The following is a 19,299-nucleotide window of genomic DNA, read 5'->3' on the forward strand; positions in this document are numbered from 1 at the left end:
CCCCTACCCCAGTAACACACAGAGCGCACACACACAGCGCCATCTGCTCTCACCCCTACCCCAGTAACACACACACAGCGCACACACACAGCGCCATCTGCTCTCACCCCTACCCCAGTAACACACACACAGCGCACACACACTGCGCCATCTGCTCTCACCCCTACCCCAGTGACACACACACCACATTAAAAACAAATAAATAAATAACCAAAGAGCCTTACCTGCCTTAATAAAGCACTGTAAAGATGCCACAAATGTACAACGGCAGGCGGGCGGGCGGCAGACGTGGAGACGGTGACAGGAAGCCCCGTAAAAGTTAGCTGCAAGCGCTAACTTTTAAGGGGCTTTGGCTTCCCACCACTAGCCAGGATCGTCATGGAAACGCCATAACTAATGGCCGCCGTAGGTAAACATAGAGGAGGGCCGCGGGAGCATGCGCGAAGTAGCCACTATTGCGCATGCTCCCGCGGCCCTCTTCTATGTTTATGTACTGTGGCCATTATTATATGGCGTTTCTCGGACGTCCGCGTGCCGCCAAGATAGGTCCGTGGGGCCGCTGGCAGCCCGCGGGCCGTACTTTGAGTAACGTCGGACTAGAGCAATGGAGGGATAGAGGAGGTTAGAAACCAGAAGTGTTAAATGGGTGTTTATAGTAATAGGATGAGGCTTGAGATGAGTAAAGGAGAGATGGAGGAGGGAAGAGTCTGTGGAAGGGGGTTACGGAGATCATAGCAGTAGTAGGGGTTTTGGGTGAGTCAAAGTACAGATAAATGAGGGCGAATTTAGTAGGGTTGTTTGGGAGCTCATAGTAATAGACTGAGGTTTGGGGTGAGCTAGATGCGGTAGAGGAGGGAAGAGTTTAGGCAGGGCTATTTTGGAGATGAAAGTAGTAGAATGGGTTTGGGATGAGTCAGAGCGGGGACGGACAATAGATTGATAGAAACATAGGGTGATGGGGAGACAGAATAAAGCTTACGAGGAGAATTTATATTATTTATGTATATATATTTTTTAATATATACATGTATATATTTATTTTTAATGTTTGTTTTATTTATTTTTAATTTAATTGAATTATTTATATTGTGAATTTTATTTATATATTTAATTTTATTTATTTTTATTTATTTTTCTCTAGTAGAGTAGAACCAGAGAAATAAAAAGATATGCAAATACATAGCAAGGGAATATATGTGCAAGGAATATAATAATGGGTATAATAATATGAGAAAAAAGTAGTATTGTATAGAATTAAAAAAACATAAAAAATCCACTTAAAAAATCAGGGATGTTATAGTTAGGGTCACATTTTAAAGGGACAAACCACAAAAATTCAGAAGTTAGAGTCAGAGTTATTTCAAGTAACTATAGCTCGTGCCCTGAGGTAACTGTACCTCGCGCCTCTGCCATGCACAGTTTTCTCCTTAATAGTTTTATAGCAAATAATACATTCATATTATGAATGATGTTATCAAAGATGTCATAAGTGTTGCAATATGTAGGGGTAATTAGCAGTGCATGGTGAGGGCGCGAGTTATAGTTACCTTAGAACACAAGTTATAGTTACTTGAAATAACTCTAACTATAACTGATGAATTTATACGGTTTTGTATGTATAAAGTGTGATCCTAACTATAACGTCTGTGTAATCTTTGTTTTTTTTAAGTGAGTTTCGATGGTTTTTTAAAATCTATTTCCTAACTCTAATGTCCCAGTAACTTTTATTTTTTTCAGTGAATTTCTATGTTTTTATTAAGGTTAAGTAGTTTTAATTACTATACGTTAATGCAACCAAAGTTGTGCACGGCCTTTGGCCGTGTGAAATGGAGGATGGGGACAGGGCTTGGCAGCAGGGTGTGGCCTGTGGCCAGACCCTGTCGCCAACCCCCTGAACCACCCAACCCAGCACCTCACACAGCCTTTAATTGTGCATGGCGAGGGTGTGGCACGGGAACTGGCCTGTTGCCAGGCCTTGGGGCCAACTCCCTCAACCAAATGCACAGCCTTTTGCCACACTTGGTGAGGGTTGGCTCTCAGCACCAGTTGACAAGAAAGAACCCAGTTGTCACAGTCACTACAAGGGATGTTATGCTAAAAAAGCAAGGATGCAAACACCTACACCAAGGTTTACAGATAACTTGTCAAGGTGAAAATTCAGGAAAACAAAACTTGCTTTGCCTTGACCATGTGCTAGAAATTTGGATGATTAGTAGTTTGCAGAAGTGGAGCTTCAACTTCAACTGGAATACTTTCTACTGGCTAATAAGTAAGTGCTACCCTGTTGGGTAAATGTATAGTGCAACTCCTACAATACAATTATGGGTGCCCTGGCCCCACCTAGGGCACCTAATTATCAGTTATGGAGGCTGAGGGGGAAACCGAGCCTCAATGCCCTTGCCGTCTCAACATCTCCTGCGGGAGCCGGCATCGCTCCAGCACGCAGGGAGCTGCTTTAAGTAGCAGGCCCCTGTGTGTGGGAGCAATGTTTTCATCTCTTACCATGCCGACGTGTTAGCTGGCAGGGAAAGAGATGAAAATTCCACTTTCAGGAAGCGGGAGCTCGCTTGCTGAAGGTGGAGTTATGTTTGCTTTTGCTTGGTAGGAGCTGTCAGCACCCGCCAAGCAAAGCAAACAGCTACCTCCTGAGGATGGGCACCTCGGGAGGTAGTAGGAGCCGGCCTTGGCAGTGGTGGTCCCCAAGGCAATATATGTCTCCACAAGGGGAGCCACGCAGACCCCCCTCCTTGTTTTCAATTTAGCCTAGGGACCCCCTTCTCCTATGTATGTGTAGCCCCTGAAAAGTGGCGGTCTCCGAGGCCTGGGGAGGAGGGGTCTGCAAGACACTCTTTTTTTTGTAATGTATTACCCCGGCAAGGTGATCCCCGGGACATGGGGGTCCACGCAGCCCACCTGTATAGGAGAGGTGGTGGTCCCGGGGATCCACAGGACTCCCTCTATTACATTTATACCTTGCTCCAGGGAGGTAGAGGTCCCCGGGGTGTGGGGGGGGGGGCCCAGCCCCACCACATAATTTATAAAAAGCCCCAGGGAGGTGGCGATCTTCGGGCTGAGGGGAGGTCCACTGGTACCCCACTATTATTTAAACGGTATATGCCCTGGGGAGATTGGGGGCCTCTGGGCTTGTAAAAGCCCTAGGAGGGGAGCCCCGGGCGCCCCTTCTTTTGTTGCCCCCTTAATGCTCCCAGGACCTGGCCCACCCAGGGGCCTCAGTATTTTTTAAAGTGGGAGACCCATGCACCTAGGCTAGGAGGTTAGGGTTAACACCCGAACCACATCCACAGAATTACACCAAATATGGCAGTAATCTATATCTTGGCCCACAGATGGTGCTTTTTGTGATTTGGTGTACATTCGTTCAGTCCTTTTAGAGATTTTAAAGGAAACATATATAGATATCCAGGGACGGGGATCCTCTGTGGCCACATTTGGGACTCAGCTTCAGCCGAGTCCCAAAAGAAAAACTACAAAAGAGAAAAAAAAAAAGAAAAGAGGGAAGGGTACAAATACCGTAACCCCCTAGTCTTGGTCCTTGGGGTCCCCCTGGGACCTTACCAACGCAAAAAAAGTACTTTTAAAAACATTTTTGGGCAAAATCCAAGGTGGATCCACAGATCAGAATTTTTAAAAAAAACAAGCACAGTCTCCTGCGCTTATTATTAATTTTTCCCATGGTTGAACCAGGTCCAGGAGGCATGCCAAAATTAATAACTAAGGAGGCGGCGCACAGGGCCCTTCTCATTGGGCTCTTAAAGCCCTGGGGACCACCACCTCCCCGGGGTTACAAACAACAAATATACAGGGGGGGTGCCCAGGCCCCCCGAGGGCTACAGGGACCACCATTTCCCTCGGGCTACATACATAAAAATGTTAGGGAGGGCACGTAGACCCCCAGCTGCAGGGACCACCACCTCCCCGTGGCCAATTGCTTTTTATACAACATTGAGGGGGCCACCTGGCTCCCCTCCTTGGCCAATGTCCAGCCACAGGGACCACCACCTCCCCTGGGCCAGCCCATGCAGAATAAAGGAGGGGGCCCATCTCCTGGAGTAAAATAAGTCCTTGGGGCTGCCCCTTCAGAGCTGGCTCCTGCAATCTCTCGAGGTGCCTACCCCTGGGAGAATGCTGTTTATCTTTGACAGCTCCCGCCAAGCAAAAGCAAACACTCCACTCCCAGCAAGCGGGAGCTGTTAAAATGCTCTCCTTGCTGGAAGCAGAGTTTTCATCTCTTTTCCTGCCCGCAGACATGCAGCAAAGAAAGAGATGAAAACATTGTTCCTGCACGCAGGGAGCTGTATTTCCAGCAGCTCTCTGCATGCAGGAGAAATGCTGGCTCCCGCAGGAGGCAGGGAGCTGACTGGGACCGCAGGGTTATTGAGGCTCCCCCCACCGTCCCCTACAAGATTAAAAAAGAGAAAACAACGAAGTGTGTTTTCTCTACAGTCGCACCTTCAAAAGTAATGTTATTAAAACACATGAGAAACAATCACACTAGCAAAGTTACGGACACACCAGGTTACTGGATACTTTACCTCGGCATCCTTTAGCAGCTGTAGTGTAGGAGATTCAATATAAATTTTTCCTACGAGGTAGCAGTATCACTTACTAATTAGCCAGTAGAAAGTACTCCATTTGGGTAGATAGTGGCCTCTTATTGGATAACTACGCGGGGGAGGATTCACTCTTGTCTGATGCTCATTTCACAGAAATCAAACCTCAACGGGAAGTACAAACAGATATAAACAAAGCAGGTGCCCAAGTTCTAGCCCCACTTCTGTAAAGTACTAATCATCCGAATTTCTTGTGCATAGTCAAAGTGTTTTTTCTCTGCATTTCCATCTTGAAAAGTTCTCTATAAACCTTGATGGAGGTGTCTGCATCCTCGCTTTTCTCAAGTGCAATATCTCATGTAGTGATTTAACAAATGGGTTATTTCATGTAATCCGCTGCTGAGACAGGAGATCATGTTCTCCCGTTTAAAAACTAAAGTATGAAAACTGACCTAGAAGCCCGCCCTTTTGGCCCCACCCCATATACATAAGTGGTATGCAACATCATCCTGACATTTTCCCAGAATGATGGGCAGCTAACTTACTAAAAGCAACCCCAAGCACATTTCCCGATGATTTTGGAGATGTTATCTTGATGCACAGGAATATAATCACATCTCGACCAAAAAGAGAAGCACTTCATGAGTGGCATGTGGTTGAATGGGTACAGGGGGTAGGCCACAGGCCCTTAGGACAATCCCTACTGTACAGAGGCGAAGGCAGTTCATTGCACAGGGTTGGGTGGTTATAAGGGATTGGCCAGGGGGTGGATTAACGTCAAGTAATTAGAATGAGTTTACGTTAAAAAAAATACATAGAAATTCACTGGAAAAAACAAAGGTTACAGGCAGGTTATAATTAGGAAATAGAATTTAAAAAAAACATAGAAATTCATTAAAAAAAACAAAGTTACAGGGACGTTATACTTTGGAAATAGATTTAAAGATACATAGAAATTCACAGAGACGTTATGCGAGTAAATTCTGAACCTACCTATAATGTCCCAGTAATTTTTTGTATGTAAATATATATATATATATGTATATATAAATATATACATATATATATATATATGCACATTGAAAATGTCACTTAGCCAGTGTACATCTGGTTGTGGCATGCTCCGCTGCAGATTCACATGCTGTGCATACGTCTGCCATCTAGTGTTGGGCTCGTAGTGTTACAAGTTGTTTTTCTTCAAATAAGTGTTTTCAAGTCACGGGATCGAGTGACTCCTCCTCTTCGCCTCCATTGCGCATGGGCATCGACTCCATGTTAGATTGTTTTCCAGCAGAAGGTAAGGTAGGAGTGATAGAGTATAAAGAAAAGAGATGTCCATGCAAATGGAATATATATATATCTACATATATACAAGTGTTTGTTTAACTTAAACGGCTACAGGCTTCCGTGGAGGTGAGAGGGTGCATGTGAATCTGCAGCGGAACATGCCACGAACAGATGTACACTGGGTAAGTGACATTTTCTATTCGATGGCATGTGTAGCTGCAGATACACATGCTGTGCGTAGACTAGAAAGCAGTTATTCCTCTCGTAAACGCAGTGGTTAACCTGTAGGAGTTGAAGTTGTTTGAAATAATGTTCTTAGTACAGCTTGACCTACTGTGGCTTGCTGCTCTGCTAAAACATCTACACAATAATGTTTAGTAAATTATGTGGTGTTGACCAAGTAGCTGCTTTACATTTTTCAGCCATTGGTATATTTCCTAAGAAGGCCATTGCAGCCCCCTTTTTCCTTGTGGAATGTGCTCTAAGAGTTGTGTTTTAGCTTAAAGGTAACATGTTTGGATGCATTTTACTATTCATCTTGCTAAACCTTGTTTCGACATGAGGTTTTTGAAAAGCTACAAATAGCTGTTTAGTTTTCTTGAATTGTTCTATGTGTGTAGTACATTAGAGCTCTTTTAATATCTCATGTATGTAGAGCTCTTTCTGCCACAGAATCTGGCTGTGGGAAGAAGACTGGTATTTCCACAGTTCGATTGATATGGAAAGGTGATACTACTTTAGGAAGAAATTTAGGGTTAGTTTGTAGTACGACTTTATGTTTATGTACTTCTATGAACGGTTCTTCAATTGTAAAAGCTTGAATTTCCCTAACTCGTCGCAGTGATGTAATTGCGACTAATAAGGCAACTTTCCATGTTAAGAATTGCATTTGACATGAGTGCACAGGTTCAAATGGTGGGCCCATAAGTCGCGTGAGCACTATGTTTAGATTCCACGAAGGCACTGGAGGTGTTCTAGGTGGGATGATGCGTTTTAAACCTTCCATGAAGGCTTTGATAACAGGAACTCTAAATAAAGAGCTGTGCTGTATATTTTGCAAATATGCGGAAATTGCAGTGAGATGTATTTTTATGGAAGAAAAAGCTAAATTTGATTTTTGTAAATGAAGGAAATAGCATCCAATATCTTTTATTGATGCTCAAAGAGGGGCAATTTGTTTAGATTGACAGTAATATACAAATATTTTCCATTTGTTGGCACAGCACTGTCTGGTAGTGGGTTTTCTTGCTTGCTTAATTACTTCCATACATTCAGTTGGTAGGTGTAGATACCCAAATTCTATGACCTCAGGAGCCAAATCGCTAGATTGAGTGTGGTGGGATTTGGGTGCCTGATCTTCCCTTTGTTTTGTGTCAACAGATCTGGTATGTTTGGGAGTTTGGAGTGTGATACTACTGACAGGTCTAATAGTGTTGTATACCATGGCTGACGTGCCCACGTTGGCGCTATGAGTATCAGGCTGAGCGTGTTTTGACGCAGTTTGTTGACTAGAAATGGAATGAGTGGGAGAGGGGGAAAAGCGTAATCAAATATCCCTGACCAATTGATCCATAGAGCATTGCCCTTGGATAGGGGATGTGGGTATCTGGATGCAAAGTTTTGGCATATTGCGTTTTCGCTGGTGGCAAACAGATCTATGTCTGGGTGTTCCCCATTGCTGAAAATATTTTTGAAGTACTTGAGGGTGAATCTCCCACTTGTGTGTCTGTTGATGATTTCTGCTGAGAACATCTGCTAATTGGTTGTGTATCCCTGGAATGTACTGAGCTACCAGGTGAATTTGGTTGTGTATTGCCCATTTCCAAATTTTTTTAGTTAGGAGGGAGAGTTGGGACAAATGTGTCCCTCCTTGTTTGTTTAGATAATACATAGTGGTCATGTTGTCTGTTTTGATCAAGCCATTTTTGTGAATAAGGAGAGGCTGAAAAGCTTTGAGTGCTAGGAAGACAGCTAACAGCTCTAAGTGATTTATATGTAGCTGTTTGTGTTGGGCATCCCATGTCCTTGAATGTTGTGATTGTTGACGTGAGCTCCCCAGCCAATCATTGATGCATCTGTTGTAAGTATGGTCTGAGGCACGGGGTCTTGAAATGGCCACCCTTTGTTTAGATTTGTGGAATTCCACCACTGAAGGGACATGTATGTTTGGCGGTCTATCAACACTAGATCTTGAAGTTGACCCTGTGCTTGTGACCATTGTTGTGCAAGGCACGGTTGCAAGGGCTGCATGCTTAGTCTTGCATGCGGAACAATTGTAATACAGGATGCCATCATACCTAATACTTTCATCACAAATTTGACAGTGTACTGTTGACCTGACTCTATTTGTGCAAATATATTTTGAAATGCTTGTATACTTTGCGTATTTGGACTTGCAAGTGCTTTTTGAGTACTTAGTACTGCCCCTAAATACTGTTGATTTTGCGCAGGTTGTAGTTGCGACTTTTGGTAGTTTATGGCAAACCCTAGGGTGTGCAGGATTTGTATTACATAATGCGCATGGCTTTGACACTGTGTATGACTGTTTGATTTTATTAGCCAATCGTCTAGTTATGGAAAGACATGAATGTGTTGTCTTCTTAGGTAGGCTGCGACTACCGCCAGGCATTTTGTGAATACCATCGGAGCTGTTGTTATTCTGAAGGGTAACACTTAGAACTGATAATGCTTTCCTTGAATGACAAACCTGAGATATTTTCTGTGCGCAGGATGGATGGGTATGTGAAAAAACGCATCTTTGAGGCCTAATGTTGCCATGAAATCGTGTTGCTGAAGTAGTGGGATAACATCCTGTAGTGTCACCATGTGAAAGTGTTCTGACAGGATGTAAAGATTGAGGGTCCTGAGATATAATGTTGGCCTTAAGGTCCGTCCTTTTTGGTATTGAGGAAATGCAGTGGGCAAACTCCAGTCCCTATTTGATTTTGTGGGACAGCTTCTACTGCTTGTTTGAGTAATAGAGATTTATCTTTTTCCTGCAACAGAGTGACCTGGTCTGTGTATAACCTGTGTGGTTTTGGTGGAATGTTTGGTGGAGTTTGTGTCAATTCTAGGCAATAGCCATTGTGGATAATTGATAATACCCAGTTGTCTGTGGTAATGTTTAGCCAATTGTTGTGGAACCTTTGCAATCTTCCCCCACAGGGGAGTTGTGAAGTGGGAAGGAATGGCACAAGTCACTGCTTACTTTGTTGTGAGGCTTGTTTTGATGTTTGATATTTTCCCCTGCCTCCGGGGTACTGGCCTCTATAAGTGCTTTTGAAACCACCTCTTTGGTATTGAGGTTGGTAGGCCGACTTTGGCTGTGATGTGGATGCATCGGCAGTTTGGGGTCAAAATCCACCTCTAAATTGGGGTTTATGAAAGGATTCCCGGTATTGTATGGTATACAGTGCACCCATGGCTTTTGCGGTGTCTGAATCCCTTTTCATCTTTTCAATTGCAGTGTCAACCTCTGGGCCGAAAAATTGTTTTTGGTTGAATGGCATATTGAGCACTGCCTGTTGGATTTCAGGCTTGAATCCTGAAGACCTATGCCATGCACGTCTCCTTATGGTTACAGCAGTGTTGATGGTTCTGTCTGCTGTATCTGCAGAGTCTAGGGCTGACCTGATCTGATTATTAGTGATGGCTTGCCCTTCCTCTACTATCTGTTGTGCCCTTTTTTGCTGTTCCTTGGGGAGATGTTGGATTATATCTTTCCTCTCGTCCGAGTGGGCCCTGTCATATTAAGCCAACAATGCCTGAGAGTTGGCTATTTTCCACTGGTTGGCTGCCTGAGAAGCCACCCTTTTCCCTGAGGCATCAAACTTCCTACTCTCTTTGTCTGGTGGGGTGCATCATCTGATGACTGCAAACTTGCTCTCTTCCGGCAACGCTCACAACTACTGAGTCTGGAGGTAGCTGTTGGGTAATATAGACAGGATCGGAAGGAGGTAGCTTATATTTTTTCTCCACTCTAGAAGTAATTATCCTTGCTTTTACTGGCTCTTTAAATATCTGGTCAGCATGTTTTAGCATGCCGGGAAGCATAGGAAGCGACTGATATGTTGCATTCATGGAGGAGAGTGTATTAAATAAGAAGTCATCCTCTAATGGCTCAGCATGCATGGTGACATTGTGATATGTTGCCACCCTACCTATCACTTGAGTGTAGCCTGTGCTATCCTCTGGTGGTGAAGGCTTAGAGGGATAGCAATCTGGGTTATTATCTGGCATGGGGTCTGGATCATAAAGATCCCATGGATCCACATTGTCCTGTTGCGAATCAAATGAGTGCGATGGTGACTGCATAGGTGTAGGACTGGTAGGAGGAGAGGTATGTAAATGTGGAGAGTGAGGAGGAGATTGAGGAGGAGAAAATTGAGGAGGTGGAGGTCTCGCCTTTGTTCTTGGCACTTTAGCTGGAGGCTGTGTAGTGTCCAATTCCTCCTGAAAGGCTAATTTCCTCTTTGGTTTTGGAGGAGGTGCGGTTAAAATTCTGCTAGTCTCTCTATGGATATGAATCCTTCCTTGCCTTTCATCCATAGCCTCTATTTGTGAATCCTCCTCAGTAGTTTTGTGGCTTTCTTTAAGTGCTTGTGAAAGCCCATGCTCCTCAGTATAAATAGGCTTTTTGGGCTCCAAAGCTGGCTTTTTCGATATTGAAAACGTTGGAGTTGAAGATGGTCTTGGCTCCGAAAATGATTTCCGAGATTTCGAGGGGTGGCCTTTTTCGGTGCCGAGCTGGTGGGTTGGTCACAGAGTGTTTTATTTCAGGTTGAGACATGGCCTTCCGGCAGTGACGTTCCCAAGGCCTTAGGCTTGGGCTTAGATGACACAGGGGCAGGCGTACTCACGTGCTGTCCTGCTGTGACCGGTCTGTCCTCCTCAAGACTGCGGTCTGCATGATTTCTTCCTCTTTGATATCGAGATGTTCGGTGCTTTTTGATGCCATCTCGAGTCTCAGTGCTCTTCTGTCTCAGAGCCTCTTTTTCGACCAGAAGGATCTGCAGGCCTCGCAATTTTCTTCCCAATGGTCAGGGGAAAGGCAGAGATTACAGACGAGGTGTTGGTCCGTATAAGGGAATTTAGCGTGGCACAGAGGACAGAATCGGAATGGGGTCCGATCCATGGGGCTTTCACGCGGTCGGCCCGATGAAGCCCAAGTCGGGCGAGCGCACCCCGAAGGGTAGGTAGAGATGTCTGTTCCAACTGTACCGAAGTGTCGATAGAAGATGTAACGCGATTGATACAATATAGTTGAAAAAAGAAGCGTTTTCAAAGTTTTTCGATTCGAACTATTGGAGCGAAAGGAAACCCGTCCGAATCTAATATGGAGTCGATGCCCATGCGCAATGGAGCCTAAGAGGAGGAGTCACTCGATCCTGTGACTCTAAAACACTTCTTCGAAGCAAAACAACTTGTAATACTCTGAGCCCAACACTAGATGGCAGACGTATGCACAGCATGTGTATCTGCAGCTACACATGCCATCGAACATATATATATATATATATATATATATATATATATATATATATATATAGCTTATGAACATAAAATGTGAGGATATGAGGAATTAAAACTATGCTTTTAAACAGTCTGCACTACTAGTGAATTTACACATTACACAGTGGTTTGAAGTAGGAATATCAAAGTATATCAAATATATTTTCAAAGAGTCACAGAAACTAGTTAAGTATCCAGTGGTTGAGTGACCTTCAGTCTGTTATGCTCTATATTTAAAACTGTTGCCAGAAACGGGTTTGGTTATGTTTTAGTCATTCTTTTTAGTGCCTTCACACAGGAAAAATATCCTGTTTTTTTAAGGGCAATGGTTTGAGAAGTGTACACCATTGCAATTTAAATTTAGAGCAGCAACAGAGTAAGTGAAGGATTGATTCATTTTTGTGACTGCATAATCTAAGTATGTATTCCTTAACTGGTAAGACCATAAATCCTACTCACTGTATGCACTGTCTGCAAGTCCTACTAATTGATTGCCTTAAGCAATAATGCTTTGTGGTTGTGTCTCAGGAAGCAATGATTGGCGTGACATGGTCGGATGGTTCAAGGTCATCTGAATCTGTAGCTATAGATATCCTTTGTAATTAACTCTTTACCTTAGATTTTTATTTTGGGAATGTTAGATCACTGTATGATATGTCATCTTCTGTAAGCATGTTGAATTTCAGGTCTTCAATGGCCAGTATTAAATACACTGACCAGCGACAGTTATTTGCCTTGAAGATCTCTCATAGGACCAGCTTAAGAAAGTCTAGTTTGGCTTCCATGATCTGATGGTAATTTATAAACTCAGATTTGCATGCCAGACAGCCCAAATTTCAGAAGAATAAGGGACCGGCATGTAACTTAAGGTAGGTGAAAGATCTTTATGTATGTCATATACTCTAGCTTGTGTAACATCAATGAGAATGTGAGAGAAAGCCCTGATTTCCGTATGACATGGTGGATAGAAATATTGCTTGTAGGACCCTTATTATCACATCCACTGTTGAGCAAAGGAGTACTGGGTATAGCCTGCAAAGGGCGAGTGTCAAACTGTTTTTTTTTTTTCATTTGAGTTATATGTAACTGTGGTTTATCAGTGTCTGAAAACCAGTCCTACAGGTAATTGAATAATAGTATGTACCCCAGTCTGACTGGCCCAAAACACAATATTGTTTTGAATTTGTTTTATACTTTCTTATACTTTCGAAACATGTCACTTTCGTTTTGGAGATGTTCACAGCCAGTTTATACTCAGATTTTAAGAGTGTAGTTGTTCCAGAGAGTGCTCCAGGCCCATTTCTATCTGTTCAACGATGACCAAGTCTTCAGGATATTGGATAATCTGAACCCTATGCGGACCTATCCTGGGAGGGAAAGACCTTGCTATTTGATGTGGCCTCACCTAATTCTGCAGTGTAAAGATTGACTAGCAAAGGAACTAAAACACACCTCTGTTTGAGACTCCTGTTCATGCTAATGTATTAGGATATTCTGAACTGAAGTCTGAATTTCACCCAAAGAGTGTAAATAGCGATGAGTGGGGTAATGGAAAACGTCTCTTGATTAGTATGCCCCAGAGTATTTCACGATCGACCGCATCAAAAGCCACCAAATCATGGACAAAACAGATATACAAAAGGGCATCAAAGGAAAAGGTGGTTATACAGGACATGACCTTCGTAATATTTTCTTTCCCCTCCCAGATAGTGATGCGATTTAAACTTCTTATATTTTTAACAGTCAGAAAAGCTTCCATATTAGATTTATTCTTGGTGCAATTATTTTGCACGTGCCTGAGAGACATTTTCCATTTCTTACTTTGGGAGTGTACCAGGGGTTCTTCGACGAAACCATGATTCTCGTGGCACTGACTTGAAAATTATTTTTATCTTTAAGATGTTTATTGATGTTTATAGATTGAGACAATGATTCTGACCCAGTTATGAATGGAGAAAATCTTTTGCAGAGAAACCCAGCTCCTCTTTATGAGTGCCCTCGATTCACGACCCTCTGCACTCTCTCTCGCCTTTAAGCAGTCTGCTGTTGGAGCTTCGGTGCTAAACAATGTTACCAAACAAAGTTGGCCACTTTAATTGCATGGTACAGTCAAGAAATTAGTACAAATTGAGGTGAACAGCTCAGCGGTAAAGATGTCACTCGAAGTGGAGCCCCCACCATATGTACTGAGGAAGAAAGACCTGTTTAGGTTGTTTGCAGTCATGTTTGTAGCAAGACCATCTGTATAAGGCAAAGAAGTCAGCTACTCTTTGACCCAGAGAGACTATATTGTCTGTCATGAGCCCCTTAGTGCACTCTGATGTAGTTCCCAGACTGATGGGATAAGTCCGCCGTGATAACAATCTCATGAGTAGCATGGTAATAGAGTAACACTAATATGATACAAATAACTTAATGGCTATTTGTTTTCGAGCACCCCTGTGCAGAGATAAGAATCTGTATGCACCTGCCACTGTCCCTAAAATGATTAAGTATAATTGCTAGTAGTGAGTTTTTTTAAAGTTAATCAAGGAGATTACTAGGTTTATTGTAGTAGACACATAAATGGATAGGCTTTATGAGGGTGTTCCAAAATGAGTACACTTATGACCGTCTACTAAATGTTTGTAAGAAGCTGATCAGTATTTGCTTGGAGTGCCACATTTCCTGCACACAAAGAATTCTCCAAGATTTTTTTTTTTAAAACAGGTCTCTTTTCTGGGCTAATAATTGTTTAAGTCTGGCGACATTTCATGATATGAGAGAAAGTTGGGAATTATGCATCGACTTCCGGTGTACTGTGTGTGCTGTGCTAGGAATGGACTGTTTTGTTGTTTGAATACAAGGCTGTGGCTAACCTGCTCCAGTCTGCCTGTTTTGTTAGTAGTGACAGGGGAGGTGACTGTGCAGTCCTTAGAACTACTGACCCTAATATGAACACAAAGTTGTTTGTTCAGATTTGCTAAAGAGTCTGAGGCTGCATTAGCACCTTTAAGCATCCTTACAGTACCATGGAGTTAGCTCTAAAAGTAATAATGGTGGAAAATCTAGTTTTAATCCGTTCACCTTCTTTAGCTTTTTAACCAGAAGGGCAAGGAAGTCTGGAATGGTACAAAGCCCACTGGACTAAACAGGAAGCAATATGGCCGCCACACAGGCAAGAAATAAATCTAATGCACGACCTGCCAAGTGTCTAACATCTACGTGTCATGCTAATGTATATCATGAATAAAATATGAACCCCCCTTTTCGATGTACATCCAATATTACAATGAGTGGTTGTATTCATTACAACTACAGGCTTTATTTTTGCTGTTTGATGGTATCACATCTTTCTTCACTCTTTATTGTAGTTTCTGGTGTTTTCATTCTCAATTCTTACACAATATGAAATCGTTTTTCAGTCTACTTTGTAATTTACAGTGGTCTTTTTCTAGCTCATTGCTATATTGAATCATATAACGTTCTTAATATTAATGCTGACTTCACATTTATAATTAAAACATTGATTCCAGAGTCTCACAAATACCAAGGCAAGGAACATTTGTAATTCATTGCAGCTGGATGGTAACTTCCACCATAATTCTCAACTCAATAATCTTCCTCATGGGTTTTGTTCAAGTATTTCACAAATTTGAAAATTGATTTGGCTTATTTGATGCCCTCTCTCACTAAAATGCCACATGTCTTGTTTGTGCATTTGTTTGATATGTGTTCAGTGAGCCTCAGTTTCATATTTCTCGATGTTTGGCGTATATATGACGTTCTGTTCATACATTTTAGTAAACTAGATAACATTCTTAGTGTCACATACAGTGATGTGGTGTATTTGGATGTGTAACATGTTCATCTCCATTTAAATTATTGCAATACTTGCAATGTTAACAAGGAAAAGTTCCTTAAGTTTAGGTCATCAAAACATTCTGTGTAGTAGTCTTCTGAATATCTGCTTTCATTAACATTTGGTGGAGAGTCTTCTTCTTTTATTATGTATACAAACTGGTTCCTGCTTAAGAATTGTAAAATGCCCCGTGTCAAAATCTTGTCATTGATGATTAATTAATAGCTGTCTACAAGGAAGATTACTGGTCAGTGCTTAAGGATGAATCATTTTGCACCCAGTATAATATTCTTGTCCACTGACTTAAAATATAGGTCTGTGCAAAATTGGTGGTCTTGTATGGTAATGTTCACATCCAGAAATCAAGACACAGCAATTCTCAATTTGAAGGTGAAATTAATGGTACTGCGGCAGGTGTTCAGATATCAGCAATTGCTATAAGCCACAGTGACCTAACATAACATAAAGGGGTCTTTTCTCCTCTGTCCCCACTTCACTGTCTAGGTCTCCTCCCTCCAGTTTCAGGAACGTCAGCAATAATACTCTACCGTCCTGGAAAGCTCAGTGCTCCAGAAACTATCTAGTCTTTTGTCCTCAAATACCTTCTTAAATCCCACACAAATGGGTTTCTGCAAGAGATGCAGTACTGAACTAACTATTATTCCAGCTCAGGAAGAGCTAAGGCTAATGGCAGATGAAAATGGTTTAAAGATTTCTTATCAAACAGGTTTTAACAAGTTAAACTAACGTCTCATGAGTCTTTGTGACAGTGAAAATGTGGGGTTCCTCAGGCTTCTATACAGTCACCTTTGCCTTTTAGATTGTATTTAACTCCCTTGGCTCTGTTGATCGAATACTTTGGTTTAAAATGTTTAATATATGCAAACAACACACAGATAAAAGCCACCTTTTTGTAGGGTTATTCTAAAGCAGCAATACATTTGTGGCAATGTCTGAAGTGCCGTGTTGGATAAATTTGAACCATCTAAAACAAGGCGGCTCCAAAACAGATATTTTTAGACTTTTGAAACTTATTAAACCACTTCCATCCAGATTTTGTCCAGATAGTTTAGGGCCTTCTCCTCCAATAGTACCAACAGGAAAAAGACTAGGGCCCTAATTATGAGTTTGGTGGGCGGAAAAGGTCGTCCGCAAAACTCCCGCGGTCGGGTTACTACCAGTGCGATACCCTTCCCACAGCTCCTTTTAAGAGTTTCTAGCTAGGTGAGTGTGAAACAGCCGACAGCATTGATGCTGGCTCATAACTGAGCCAGCTGCAATGTTGCGGTGCGTAGGATGCACTAGCACTCATCACGTTTTTCACTGTCTGCAAAGCAGACAGTGAAAAGCCTGATGGGTCTGGCCAAGGGGGTCCCTGTACTTCCCATGCCAAGTGCATGGGCAGTGCAAGGGCACCCATGGGGTCCCCTGCACCCCGTCTTCGCCAGCCCTTACATGGCAGTGAAACCGCCAGCAGAGAGAGGGGTCGTAAACCCCCAGGGCAGCGCTCCTTGCAGCGCTGCACTGACGGACTGAGACCGCAGGCACCATTTGACCGGCGGCTGGCGGAAACGTGGTGGTGCCGGTGGTCCAACTGTGGTGCGCTCGCCACGGTCGTAATGTGGAGGCCATACCGCCATATTGGCGGTGGTCCAACTTCCACCCTGGCGTCCGCCAGGGACGTAATTAGGCCTAGGTGTTAAAATAGAATCTGCACTGACTCTTACAGATAAAGTATTAACAGTGGCTAAGAATTGCTTATTTCAACTGTGCTCCCTTAAACAAGTGCTTCATCTTTTCGCTCAAATTCAAAAGATAACAATCCTAAATGAATTTTGTCTCATCTCGCCTAGTCTATCCCAACTCTATTTACTGGGGTCTACCAGTCTATCTTATAAAGAAACTGCAACTGATTCAGAACTTTGTGGCAAGATTGGCTGCAGGTGTAAAATGCAGGTTCCACATCTCTCCTATGCTGGCAAAGCTACACTGGCTGCCAATAAAAGAAATAATTTTGTTCTAATTACTCTGTCTGGTGCATAAGGCAGTACTGAAACAGAGTAGTACACATCTGAAATTTCGTTTTGTGTTGCATTTTTCCACACACACTGTGGGATCAGCCTTCATAGTGAATCTTGTAGGTCCAGTAGCTAAACAAAAGACAACACAAGGTAGAACCTTTGGGGTAATTGCAGCCCAGAGATGGAATTAGTTCCCTGATGTACTGAAGAGAGAACCAGACCACTTGAGTTTCAAGAGAAACCTGAAGACTAGGCTTTTCCCTCAGGCCATATACCACAGAATGGCTACCTCACAGATAAACAGAAACTGTCTGGGAAAAGAACCCCACCTTCCTCCTGTGCACACTAACAGGCTAGTGGCTTCCAAAATGGAACCAGCAGGCCTCCTTTACTCTGGTTCACCCATAAACACAATGCATGTATCAAAAAGACCATGCATACAAACAAGCATAATATATACTGGGGTGTTCGGGCTTGGAACTGGGTTAGCGCAAATAAGCCGAAATTTAAATGAGTGGGCCAGTAGTCCTCCACTCCTGTTCCTATAAAAAGCTTTCATCCCAACTAGTGCTTAACGGTCCCAACTAGTGCTTAACAAAACATTTTAAGCTCTCACAACAGTTTTACATGCTAAATCCATGAGTGACGATAGTCGACTGTCAGGCAAATGTATTTGATGCACCTCTCCAGGTCCCAGGACAGGCTCATGACCTCAAGTATGTCACGGGACAAGCCTGGGCCTTTACACACACTCCAGGTTAGTGGGAGACTGGGCCAAAAAAAAGGATACCAGATCATTGTAATCGGGCACTTAGGGCACATTACCAAACTATACGCAATGCCGGGGACATTCCCGCTCTAATAGACTATATACCGATGGGCCACAGACCTCCCATATGAAGTCACTAATAAAGCTACAAAGAGTACAAAACAATGCCACCATTCTCAAATGTAGGCTAAAACGACATCGCCATATCATATTCCCGGTTGAGGCCCTCAATGCTTTCTGATCAAGAAGAGATTGTAAATTTCACATGCTTTGTATAGAACACAAATCTTTCCATGACTTTGCCCAATGTTGCCTCACTTTACTTCCACTGTCAAGAGCCTCTCAGTTGCTGAGACGGGTCTTTTTGAGTCTACTGTCAGTCTGTACACACTCAATGATTTTGGTTGAAAAGTCTGTATGTGCAAGGTTCAATCCTTTCTCTTAAGGTTCAACGAAAATCTTAAAATCAACCTTTTCCATGTATTCTATGATATAACGCCAAACTAGAAATTAAATACTCCGTTTTTGTCTTCCATTTGCCATAGACTTTGCCTAAAATGGCTAGATGCCTGAAACTGATCTCTACCGTGCAGTCTACATCAGCAAGACTGCACTCCCACTATGGACTTTGCAGTGCATGATCCCTCATGCCATCATTAAATTTATTTATAAAATTCTGTTAAACCATAGACATATGGTATCAACATTTCAACATCACAATGCAGCTTAAAATCTTCTATATACATGAGAAGATTAAAGCTGTTAGGTGCTTATCACTGGTTAGGTTCAACATTATTCCATTATTAACAGCGGCGGTATTGATAATAATCATCAAACTACTTCAAATAATGCATATTATTTATTAGGTAGATTATCTAGATTGTAGCAACTGTATCTTAATGATATGATAAGAAGCACAGTAGACTACATTAAGTCAGTTGGTAGAGAATAAGACTTTTTGGCAATGTTAAAATGCCATACTGCTATAACCCACTGGACTGGCAACAACCAACTTCTAACACTGCCAAAAGAACATAAAGTGATTTACAGATGGGCAATCAAATTTACCTTCTTAATTCCCATCCTTTTCCATTTCATAGTATAGATTGGTACTTATAGAATGATCAGCCCAAATTCATGTAACTATTAAGACAAAGTAGGTTTGTTACAAAATTAAGAAATGTTCACAGACCTTGAAGCCCTTTCTTCAACGTATCAAATAGGTATTGTACTACAAGAAATCTGGTTGTTTTGGTTTTCAACCAGTCAGGCCCAAATGACAATAATTATAATTCTCTA

General features: G+C 42.5%; 1 protein-coding gene across 2 annotated transcripts in view; it reads right to left on the reverse strand.

The window, feature by feature from the left end:
• Positions 1-19,299, reverse strand: part of CALCOCO1 (calcium binding and coiled-coil domain 1) — a 171,683-nt gene that overhangs the window by 54,333 nt on the left and 98,051 nt on the right. The gene's annotated exons all lie outside the window — the stretch shown is intronic.

The sequence above is a fragment of the Pleurodeles waltl genome, chromosome 4_2, assembly GCF_031143425.1.
Source record: "Pleurodeles waltl isolate 20211129_DDA chromosome 4_2, aPleWal1.hap1.20221129, whole genome shotgun sequence".
Taxonomy (NCBI): Eukaryota; Metazoa; Chordata; class Amphibia; order Caudata; family Salamandridae; genus Pleurodeles; species Pleurodeles waltl.